Here is a 10,528-nt window from a genome sequence, read left to right as displayed (position 1 = left end):
GTTCAGGGAGAGTATTTTGCTTTAAATGCCGGGTCAGTAAGTTCACCCTACTCACTATGGGAGGCGCTCAAAGTAGTAATTTGGTATATAGAAAAAGATAATGCCTCGGGACTGATACTCTCACATAAGTTTAGGCGAAGAGATAGATGAATTATCTCTCCCCTGGAGTAATATTTATTTCTCCAACAAAACCTGTATTATTAAATTTTGTGACCAAGTCAACGGCGATTCCAATGAAAACCAAAAATGTATCAATTACTTTTTATAAGTGTGAGGATATTTATTTTCTACCACACTTTTTTTGAAATTCTTTTGTTTTTAGACATATATATACAAACAAATACAATATTTACAATACTTACATATAGCACAATCACTGAACATATACATATCATCAAACGCCCTTTTTAATGTACCAGGATGCTTATGGGCTTTTTTTGAAACAGCATTCCTATATATAGAAGATCACTACTAAAGACGCACTACGAGATTTTGTCGTTTACAATCTCCTAATTATTTTGAGTGCTCTTTCACAAATAAGTCAAAACATAAATCATAATCCAGTGAGTGTCTTCAAAATAAATGTCGACGCGTTTCAGCCAAATAACTCTTTTGGCCTCATCAGGACTAGGGCATCCGAACCAATAATTTACAACCTGTAAGAACAAATTAATTGTCCCTATTAATATCCATCTTATCTCTATTTAGATTATATACACAGAAACACAGGAATAATATTAAAAGACACTATATTACAGTTATATTACAACAGTTCAAAACTGAAGTGGCGGCTCATACAACAAAACGTAGAACTTCAAATAAAACACCCAGAGTGTATAACAACCTTACAACCCAATCTAATATATCACCGACAGTGAATGTAAAGCAATTAGGTGTATTAATATGTGATATGTTGAATAAACTTAAAATACCTTATATTGAAAACTGCATATTACCTATTGTCCAATTAGGGTATGGTCGGAACAAATAATCGTCTTTTCTTTCTTTCTTTTTTCTATAAATTATTTTGGCGGGCTAAAAGCAATCAAAACCAAAAATTATCTCAATGGAAAATCACTCCACCTATAATCAATGTATCTATTTCCAAGTCACTGACTCCCACATCCGTTACCCTTTATCTTAAAGTCAGTATAATCTCAAAGTGCATCGATTGTATCGTTATTTAAAACGAGAAAACCCAAAGTAATTGACACCGTAGGTTACACCCATTAGGGGAAATTAGATAATAGAACCTGCCTATTATTGAAAAGGATATGTGGTACATACCTTGTGTATAATTATTCGACCCTTCCAAAACCACTCGTTATACGGTTCAAGTATTCTGCATATGTTTGTGCATATACACTGTTTTAGCACTGCTTGAGGTCGCCTCGCTCTCAACTCTGTCAATAGAACCAATAAAAAAACCAAATCTAAGTATCAATTCTCTTTAGCCTTGGTGTAACGGTAGGTATATTTACACTTTTGCCGAATCGTACGTCTCCTTACCTCGAAGTTTATACACAGGACCCACTTCTAACGTTCCTTCTCCCTCCAGTCTACACGGATCGCGTCCGATGTCACGTGATGCGGAAGTCTATTTAAACCCGGCAAATATTGCCGTAAACATAATAAAAGGACCACTCTCTCTATGTTGATGGTAGACAACGACATTGCCAACCATAGACCTAGTAAAAGGACTACTATTCAACTGAAACGGAGAACAGTAAGTTTATACATACGGAAACGAATAAATACCCAAATTCACCAAAATGCACATATATGTTATTGCCGCCATCATGGAAAGTCCTAATCAGGTCCTAATGGATTCAATTCAGAGTGGGGATAATTGAATAATATTAAATGCCCTAAACTAGCGTTATATGCTCTTCTTTTCTTTTACTCATTAAATACCTGCTTAAACAAGATTGAAAATAAAGTGCAAAAAAATGTAGAGAAGTTACCTTATATCCCAGTATATTACCGCCACTCCTTACATTCTAGCTATCCACAATACATTAGTGTAGATAAGTACGAACCGACTATTGCAAGCAACATCGTCTGAAGAACATGTGAACCCTTTTTACGCTCCATTATTGTATAAGAGCCCAGATCTCATCTTTATCATTAAGGCCTAGCGTTGTGGTATGATATTTCGCTATTAGTCTGGCCTCTAATCTGTTAAGTTTTGTTTGTAACTCAGTTTTTTCGAAATTACCGACTAAACACATTACTGACCATTTTAAGTCATTTTCTGAATGCAGATGGTTCTGAAAATGCTGCACCAATGGGGCCCCCTGAACTTTACATTTAATTCTTGATTTGTGTTGCAATATACGTTTCTTTACATGCTGTGTTGTCTGGCCTATGTAATATTTATTACAAGGACACTTTATGCAATAAATTGCATTTTTTGAATTGCAATTAGAAAATGTTTTTTGGTAGTGCGTAAGGCCATTAATCTCCAACTGTTTGGAGTCTTCTGTTAGATTACATGCCACACAGTTTTGGCATCGGAAGTGACCAACTACCGGTGGTAATTGCAGGAGGTTCCGCAGATCTTTTCTTGGTATTTCTGTCTGTCTTGTAGCCCTCACGAGTTGTTGTCGGATATTTTTACCTTTTTTAAAAGCAAACAAAGGTTTCGAAATTCCCAAAGGCTCAATTATTTTCCAGTTATTTTGGACAATTTTTTTGACTTTATTAGCTTTTGGATCAAAAGTCAACACACATGTCAATGGAGTGATTTTATCCTTTGCTTTTGGAACTAATAAGACTTCCCTCGGGGTGTACCACGCTCTTTTGAGTGCACCTTTCACTAATTTTTTCGGGTATCCTCGAGTTATTAATTTGTCTTTTAATATCTCTGCATTAGTGAAAAAGTCTTTTTTGTTTGTACAATTTCTTCTTACACGGAGAAATTGTCCGTACGGCAAATTTTCCTTTAAAGTACGTGGGTGGCTACTTGTAAAATGTAAAAGAGTGTTACGGTCTGTCGGTTTAGTGTATAGACAAACCCCCAGTACTTCATTTTCCTGTTGGATAAAGACATCCAGAAAGTTTATTTTGTCATGGTCAGCACTTTTAGTGAAGTTAAATTCAGCTGTTCTTGAGTTTAGCCAGTTGTGAAAGTCTTGTAGACATGTATCATCTCCATCCCAAATCATAAAAATATCATCTATATAGCGACACCAAAACCCAATATTGGTTAAAAATGGGTTGGTGTCACTATATATCCATCTTTTTTCGAATTCAGCCATAACTAGGTTAGCTATTTCAGGTGAAAAACTGCAGCCCATTGCGACTCCCGATACTTGCAAGTACAAATTTTCTTTGAAATTAAAAAAATTATTTTTTAAGCATAAAGTAGCTAGGGCTATTATGAATTCGGTAGGAACTTGATGGGGGCGATCTCTTTCATCCAGTTTATATTGCATGACAGCCAATGCCTCATCTTGTGGAATGTTGGTATACAAGGATTCGATATCAAAGGACACCAGAAGTTGTTTTTCTCTGTTATAAGGTAATCCTTCTACCTTCGATATCAAATCCATTGTATCTCTCACATAGGATGGAGTCTTTTTCACCAAAGGAATCAGAAAAGTATCAATGTATTTGGCCAATGGTTCCAAAATAGAACCACATGCAGACACAATGGGTCTACCTGGTGGATCTATCAATGTTTTGTGCACCTTTGGTAAAACATATATACTTGGTGTCTTAGTTTTGTCACTATTGAGATAATCAAACTCGTTCTTACATAACCAACCTCCCTCTAAACCATCTTTGGTAATCTCAAAGATCTCTGATTTTAACTCGAGTGTAGGGTTAGTTCCCAGTAATCTGTAATGCATTGGATTAGACAATTGTCGAATAACTTCATGATCATATTTGTCTGTATCCCAAAGCACGATTCCACCCCCTTTATCAGCCGGCTTAATTATTATTGTAGGGTTATTGGCTAAATCTTTAAGGGCTTGAAATTCCTGTTTACTGCAGTTAGCATTGAAAAAAACGTTCTTGTTTTGTAATGCGTCAAGTTCTCTTAGAATTTGTTCCTCGAAGATCAAAATTTCTGTAGGCAGAAGAATGCTTTCTGGGATGAAATTTGATTTATTTCTTAGGCCACTAATATTTAACTGTTCATTTTTTTCTTTTTCTAAGAAGAAGGCTTGAAGCCTAACCTTTCTCAAAAAGTGTAGAATCTCAGTTTTAGTGTCCACAGGATTTTGTAGGGCTGTGGGAACAAAAGATAACCCTTTATTCAAAACCAACAATTCTGTTTGAGTGGGCGTGTATTTAGATAGATTATATATAGGTATAGTCTCTAATCTATCTTGCTTATGTAAGTTGTTTATATTCAACGTCTGTATGTCTTCTTCCTGGTTCTGAAAGTCTCTGGATCCTGATTTTGATATTGTTCTGGAGTCTGATATTGGCCTTGTTGGTGATATTGGCCAACTTGTGTATTGTATCCTCTCCATCTTGTTCCTCCTCCTCTCCCTCGATACCGGCCTCTGCCAAAAAAAGGTTGGGATCTGGGATATTGTGGGTTTGGATGATAATTATTATAGGACCCTTGGTCAGAATCTGAGGAGGTGTCTGAAAAAGTAATGAATTTATTTCGTGATCTACCCCTATATTGCAGATTTAGGGAGCTGGGATTATTGTTCTGATAAAAATCTTCCTTTAAATAAGGGTAAATCTCTTCCAATTTAAAGTTTTTTATGTCTCTAGCCACTTTTGTAGTTTTTTGATTTGTGGTATGAATTTTGAATTCCGCTATTGTTTTTTCGACTGTTTCCAACAAAGATTTAGAGTCTTTTATGGTGGTATCTCCCAAGATTTCTTGTTCTAATAGCTGAATTTCTTTGAGTTCTTCTTCATTCAGTCTGAGGGCAGTTTCTATTGATAATGCCATCCAATCTATGGAGCATTTTGTACCTACTCCACCAAATTTACCCAAATAAGCCTTATCAGTGATAAAGATTACCGGAATATTTCTCACTTGGAGTCCAACTGGGATGGTGTTGTTTTTTAGATGTTCCAGCAACACTTGTGCATGAAGTTGGGTTCTAATGTTTTTCTTTTTCAGTTGTTTCAATCTCTCAACTTTATCAATATTCAGGACCTGTGTGACTGTTTGATCTCCACTTAGTAACGAAGGGATTTTGCACAGGGCACTTATTTCTTCTTCAGTGTAACTCACTAATAGGGGTTCTGTCATATCAATGAATGTCTATAGCTACTATATTCCTGTTCCTGTGTACACAATAACAAAATATTTATAAAATTAAAATTAGAAAAGCCAGTTGACTCATATCTTTACTATTTCTTTTACTCAAATACTCTCAAAGGATGTATCTCTCTTTTTATAGTTAGTACCCTCACACCTAACTAGGTGTAAATATAAATCTCTTCAACAAAAGGGGGAACCCAAATAACCCTCCGGCATCTGGGAATGTAAATGATATATAGAAAAAGATAATGCCTCGGGACTGATACTCTCACATAAGTTTAGGCGAAGAGATAGATGAATTATCTCTCCCCTGGAGTAATATTTATTTCTCCAACAAAACCTGTATTATTAAATTTTGTGACCAAGTCAACGGCGATTCCAATGAAAACCAAAAATGTATCAATTACTTTTTATAAGTGTGAGGATATTTATTTTCTACCACACTTTTTTTGAAATTCTTTTGTTTTTAGACATATATATACAAACAAATACAATATTTACAATACTTACATATAGCACAATCACTGAACATATACATATCATCAAACGCCCTTTTTAATGTACCAGGATGCTTATGGGCTTTTTTTGAAACAGCATTCCTATATATAGAAGATCACTACTAAAGACGCACTACGAGATTTTGTCGTTTACAATCTCCTAATTATTTTGAGTGCTCTTTCACAAATAAGTCAAAACATAAATCATAATCCAGTGAGTGTCTTCAAAATAAATGTCGACGCGTTTCAGCCAAATAACTCTTTTGGCCTCATCAGGACTAGGGCATCCGAACCAATAATTTACAACCTGTAAGAACAAATTAATTGTCCCTATTAATATCCATCTTATCTCTATTTAGATTATATACACAGAAACACAGGAATAATATTAAAAGACACTATATTACAGTTATATTACAACAGTTCAAAACTGAAGTGGCGGCTCATACAACAAAACGTAGAACTTCAAATAAAACACCCAGAGTGTATAACAACCTTACAACCCAATCTAATATATCACCGACAGTGAATGTAAAGCAATTAGGTGTATTAATATGTGATATGTTGAATAAACTTAAAATACCTTATATTGAAAACTGCATATTACCTATTGTCCAATTAGGGTATGGTCGGAACAAATAATCGTCTTTTCTTTCTTTCTTTTTTCTATAAATTATTTTGGCGGGCTAAAAGCAATCAAAACCAAAAATTATCTCAATGGAAAATCACTCCACCTATAATCAATGTATCTATTTCCAAGTCACTGACTCCCACATCCGTTACCCTTTATCTTAAAGTCAGTATAATCTCAAAGTGCATCGATTGTATCGTTATTTAAAACGAGAAAACCCAAAGTAATTGACACCGTAGGTTACACCCATTAGGGGAAATTAGATAATAGAACCTGCCTATTATTGAAAAGGATATGTGGTACATACCTTGTGTATAATTATTCGACCCTTCCAAAACCACTCGTTATACGGTTCAAGTATTCTGCATATGTTTGTGCATATACACTGTTTTAGCACTGCTTGAGGTCGCCTCGCTCTCAACTCTGTCAATAGAACCAATAAAAAAACCAAATCTAAGTATCAATTCTCTTTAGCCTTGGTGTAACGGTAGGTATATTTACACTTTTGCCGAATCGTACGTCTCCTTACCTCGAAGTTTATACACAGGACCCACTTCTAACGTTCCTTCTCCCTCCAGTCTACACGGATCGCGTCCGATGTCACGTGATGCGGAAGTCTATTTAAACCCGGCAAATATTGCACAAGATGAGGCATTGGCTGTCATGCAATATAAACTGGATGAAAGAGATCGCCCCCATCAAGTTCCTACCGAATTCATAATAGCCCTAGCTACTTTATGCTTAAAAAATAATTTTTTTAATTTCAAAGAAAATTTGTACTTGCAAGTATCGGGAGTCGCAATGGGCTGCAGTTTTTCACCTGAAATAGCTAACCTAGTTATGGCTGAATTCGAAAAAAGATGGATATATAGTGACACCAACCCATTTTTAACCAATATTGGGTTTTGGTGTCGCTATATAGATGATATTTTTATGATTTGGGATGGAGATGATACATGTCTACAAGACTTTCACAACTGGCTAAACTCAAGAACAGCTGAATTTAACTTCACTAAAAGTGCTGACCATGACAAAATAAACTTTCTGGATGTCTTTATCCAACAGGAAAATGAAGTACTGGGGGTTTGTCTATACACTAAACCGACAGACCGTAACACTCTTTTACATTTTACAAGTAGCCACCCACGTACTTTAAAGGAAAATTTGCCGTACGGACAATTTCTCCGTGTAAGAAGAAATTGTACAAACAAAAAAGACTTTTTCACTAATGCAGAGATATTAAAAGACAAATTAATAACTCGAGGATACCCGAAAAAATTAGTGAAAGGTGCACTCAAAAGAGCGTGGTACACCCCGAGGGAAGTCTTATTAGTTCCAAAAGCAAAGGATAAAATCACTCCATTGACATGTGTGTTGACTTTTGATCCAAAAGCTAATAAAGTCAAAAAAATTGTCCAAAATAACTGGAAAATAATTGAGCCTTTGGGAATTTCGAAACCTTTGTTTGCTTTTAAAAAAGGTAAAAATATCCGACAACAACTCGTGAGGGCTACAAGACAGACAGAAATACCAAGAAAAGATCTGCGGAACCTCCTGCAATTACCACCGGTAGTTGGTCACTTCCGATGCCAAAACTGTGTGGCATGTAATCTAACAGAAGACTCCAAACAGTTGGAGATTAATGGCCTTACGCACTACCAAAAAACATTTTCTAATTGCAATTCAAAAAATGCAATTTATTGCATAAAGTGTCCTTGTAATAAATATTACATAGGCCAGACAACACAGCATGTAAAGAAACGTATATTGCAACACAAATCAAGAATTAAATGTAAAGTTCAGGGGGCCCCATTGGTGCAGCATTTTCAGAACCATCTGCATTCAGAAAATGACTTAAAATGGTCAGTAATGTGTTTAGTCGGTAATTTCGAAAAAACTGAGTTACAAACAAAACTTAACAGATTAGAGGCCAGACTAATAGCGAAATATCATACCACAACGCTAGGCCTTAATGATAAAGATGAGATCTGGGCTCTTATACAATAATGGAGCGTAAAAAGGGTTCACATGTTCTTCAGACGATGTTGCTTGCAATAGTCGGTTCGTACTTATCTACACTAATGTATTGTGGATAGCTAGAATGTAAGGAGTGGCGGTAATATACTGGGATATAAGGTAACTTCTCTACATTTTTTTGCACTTTATTTTCAATCTTGTTTAAGCAGGTATTTAATGAGTAAAAGAAAAGAAGAGCATATAACGCTAGTTTAGGGCATTTAATATTATTCAATTATCCCCACTCTGAATTGAATCCATTAGGACCTGATTAGGACTTTCCATGATGGCGGCAATAACATATATGTGCATTTTGGTGAATTTGGGTATTTATTCGTTTCCGTATGTATAAACTTACTGTTCTCCGTTTCAGTTGAATAGTAGTCCTTTTACTAGGTCTATGGTTGGCAATGTCGTTGTCTACCATCAACATAGAGAGAGTGGTCCTTTTATTATGTTTACGGCAATATTTGCCGGGTTTAAATAGACTTCCGCATCACGTGACATCGGACGCGATCCGTGTAGACTGGAGGGAGAAGGAACGTTAGAAGTGGGTCCTGTGTATAAACTTCGAGGTAAGGAGACGTACGATTCGGCAAAAGTGTAAATATACCTACCGTTACACCAAGGCTAAAGAGAATTGATACTTAGATTTGGTTTTTTTATTGGTTCTATTGACAGAGTTGAGAGCGAGGCGACCTCAAGCAGTGCTAAAACAGTGTATATGCACAAACATATGCAGAATACTTGAACCGTATAACGAGTGGTTTTGGAAGGGTCGAATAATTATACACAAGGTATGTACCACATATCCTTTTCAATAATAGGCAGGTTCTATTATCTAATTTCCCCTAATGGGTGTAACCTACGGTGTCAATTACTTTGGGTTTTCTCGTTTTAAATAACGATACAATCGATGCACTTTGAGATTATACTGACTTTAAGATAAAGGGTAACGGATGTGGGAGTCAGTGACTTGGAAATAGATACATTGATTATAGGTGGAGTGATTTTCCATTGAGATAATTTTTGGTTTTGATTGCTTTTAGCCCGCCAAAATAATTTATAGAAAAAAGAAAGAAAGAAAAGACGATTATTTGTTCCGACCATACCCTAATTGGACAATAGGTAATATGCAGTTTTCAATATAAGGTATTTTAAGTTTATTCAACATATCACATATTAATACACCTAATTGCTTTACATTCACTGTCGGTGATATATTAGATTGGGTTGTAAGGTTGTTATACACTCTGGGTGTTTTATTTGAAGTTCTACGTTTTGTTGTATGAGCCGCCACTTCAGTTTTGAACTGTTGTAATATAACTGTAATATAGTGTCTTTTAATATTATTCCTGTGTTTCTGTGTATATAATCTAAATAGAGATAAGATGGATATTAATAGGGACAATTAATTTGTTCTTACAGGTTGTAAATTATTGGTTCGGATGCCCTAGTCCTGATGAGGCCAAAAGAGTTATTTGGCTGAAACGCGTCGACATTTATTTTGAAGACACTCACTGGATTATGATTTATGTTTTGACTTATTTGTGAAAGAGCACTCAAAATAATTAGGAGATTGTAAACGACAAAATCTCGTAGTGCGTCTTTAGTAGTGATCTTCTATATATAGGAATGCTGTTTCAAAAAAAGCCCATAAGCATCCTGGTACATTAAAAAGGGCGTTTGATGATATGTATATGTTCAGTGATTGTGCTATATGTAAGTATTGTAAATATTGTATTTGTTTGTATATATATGTCTAAAAACAAAAGAATTTCAAAAAAAGTGTGGTAGAAAATAAATATCCTCACACTTATAAAAAGTAATTGATACATTTTTGGTTTTCATTGGAATCGCCGTTGACTTGGTCACAAAATTTAATAATACAGGTTTTGTTGGAGAAATAAATATTACTCCAGGGGAGAGATAATTCATCTATCTCTTCGCCTAAACTTATGTGAGAGTATCAGTCCCGAGGCATTATCTTTTTCTATATATCATTTACATTCCCAGATGCCGGAGGGTTATTTGGGTTCCCCCTTTTGTTGCAAAGTAGTAATTTGGGGCACGTGCATCGCAAAGCAGTTGAGAGTGTTAAAGGCGATTAGTGGGACTCTTAAAAGACTGGAAACGGAATTCCGG

General features: G+C 35.4%; 3 long non-coding RNA genes across 3 annotated transcripts; 1 reads left to right on the top strand and 2 right to left on the bottom strand.

Annotated features, from left to right (window-relative positions):
• Window positions 1-305: 305 nt before the first annotated feature.
• LOC146863277 (uncharacterized) lies at window positions 306-1,791 on the bottom strand. Its single transcript, XR_014978585.1, has 3 exons — window positions 1,288-1,791; window positions 957-1,035; window positions 306-656 (listed from the first exon to the last, which is right to left on the bottom strand). It is a non-coding gene; the product is annotated as an uncharacterized LOC146863277 (long non-coding RNA).
• A 3,901-nt stretch (window positions 1,792-5,692) lies between these two features.
• Window positions 5,693-6,824, bottom strand: LOC146863276 (uncharacterized). Its single transcript, XR_014978584.1, has 3 exons — window positions 6,675-6,824; window positions 6,344-6,422; window positions 5,693-6,043 (listed from the first exon to the last, which is right to left on the bottom strand). It is a non-coding gene; the product is annotated as an uncharacterized LOC146863276 (long non-coding RNA).
• A 1,852-nt stretch (window positions 6,825-8,676) lies between these two features.
• LOC146863275 (uncharacterized) lies at window positions 8,677-10,162 on the top strand. The gene is made up of 3 exons (XR_014978583.1): window positions 8,677-9,180; window positions 9,433-9,511; window positions 9,812-10,162. It is a non-coding gene; the product is annotated as an uncharacterized LOC146863275 (long non-coding RNA).
• The last annotated feature ends 366 nt before the right edge of the window (window positions 10,163-10,528 follow it).

This window comes from Triturus cristatus, chromosome 2_2, assembly GCF_964204655.1.
Source record: "Triturus cristatus chromosome 2_2, aTriCri1.1, whole genome shotgun sequence".
NCBI lineage: Eukaryota > Metazoa > Chordata > Amphibia > Caudata > Salamandridae > Triturus > Triturus cristatus.
This window is presented reverse-complemented; position numbering and strand designations above follow the sequence as displayed.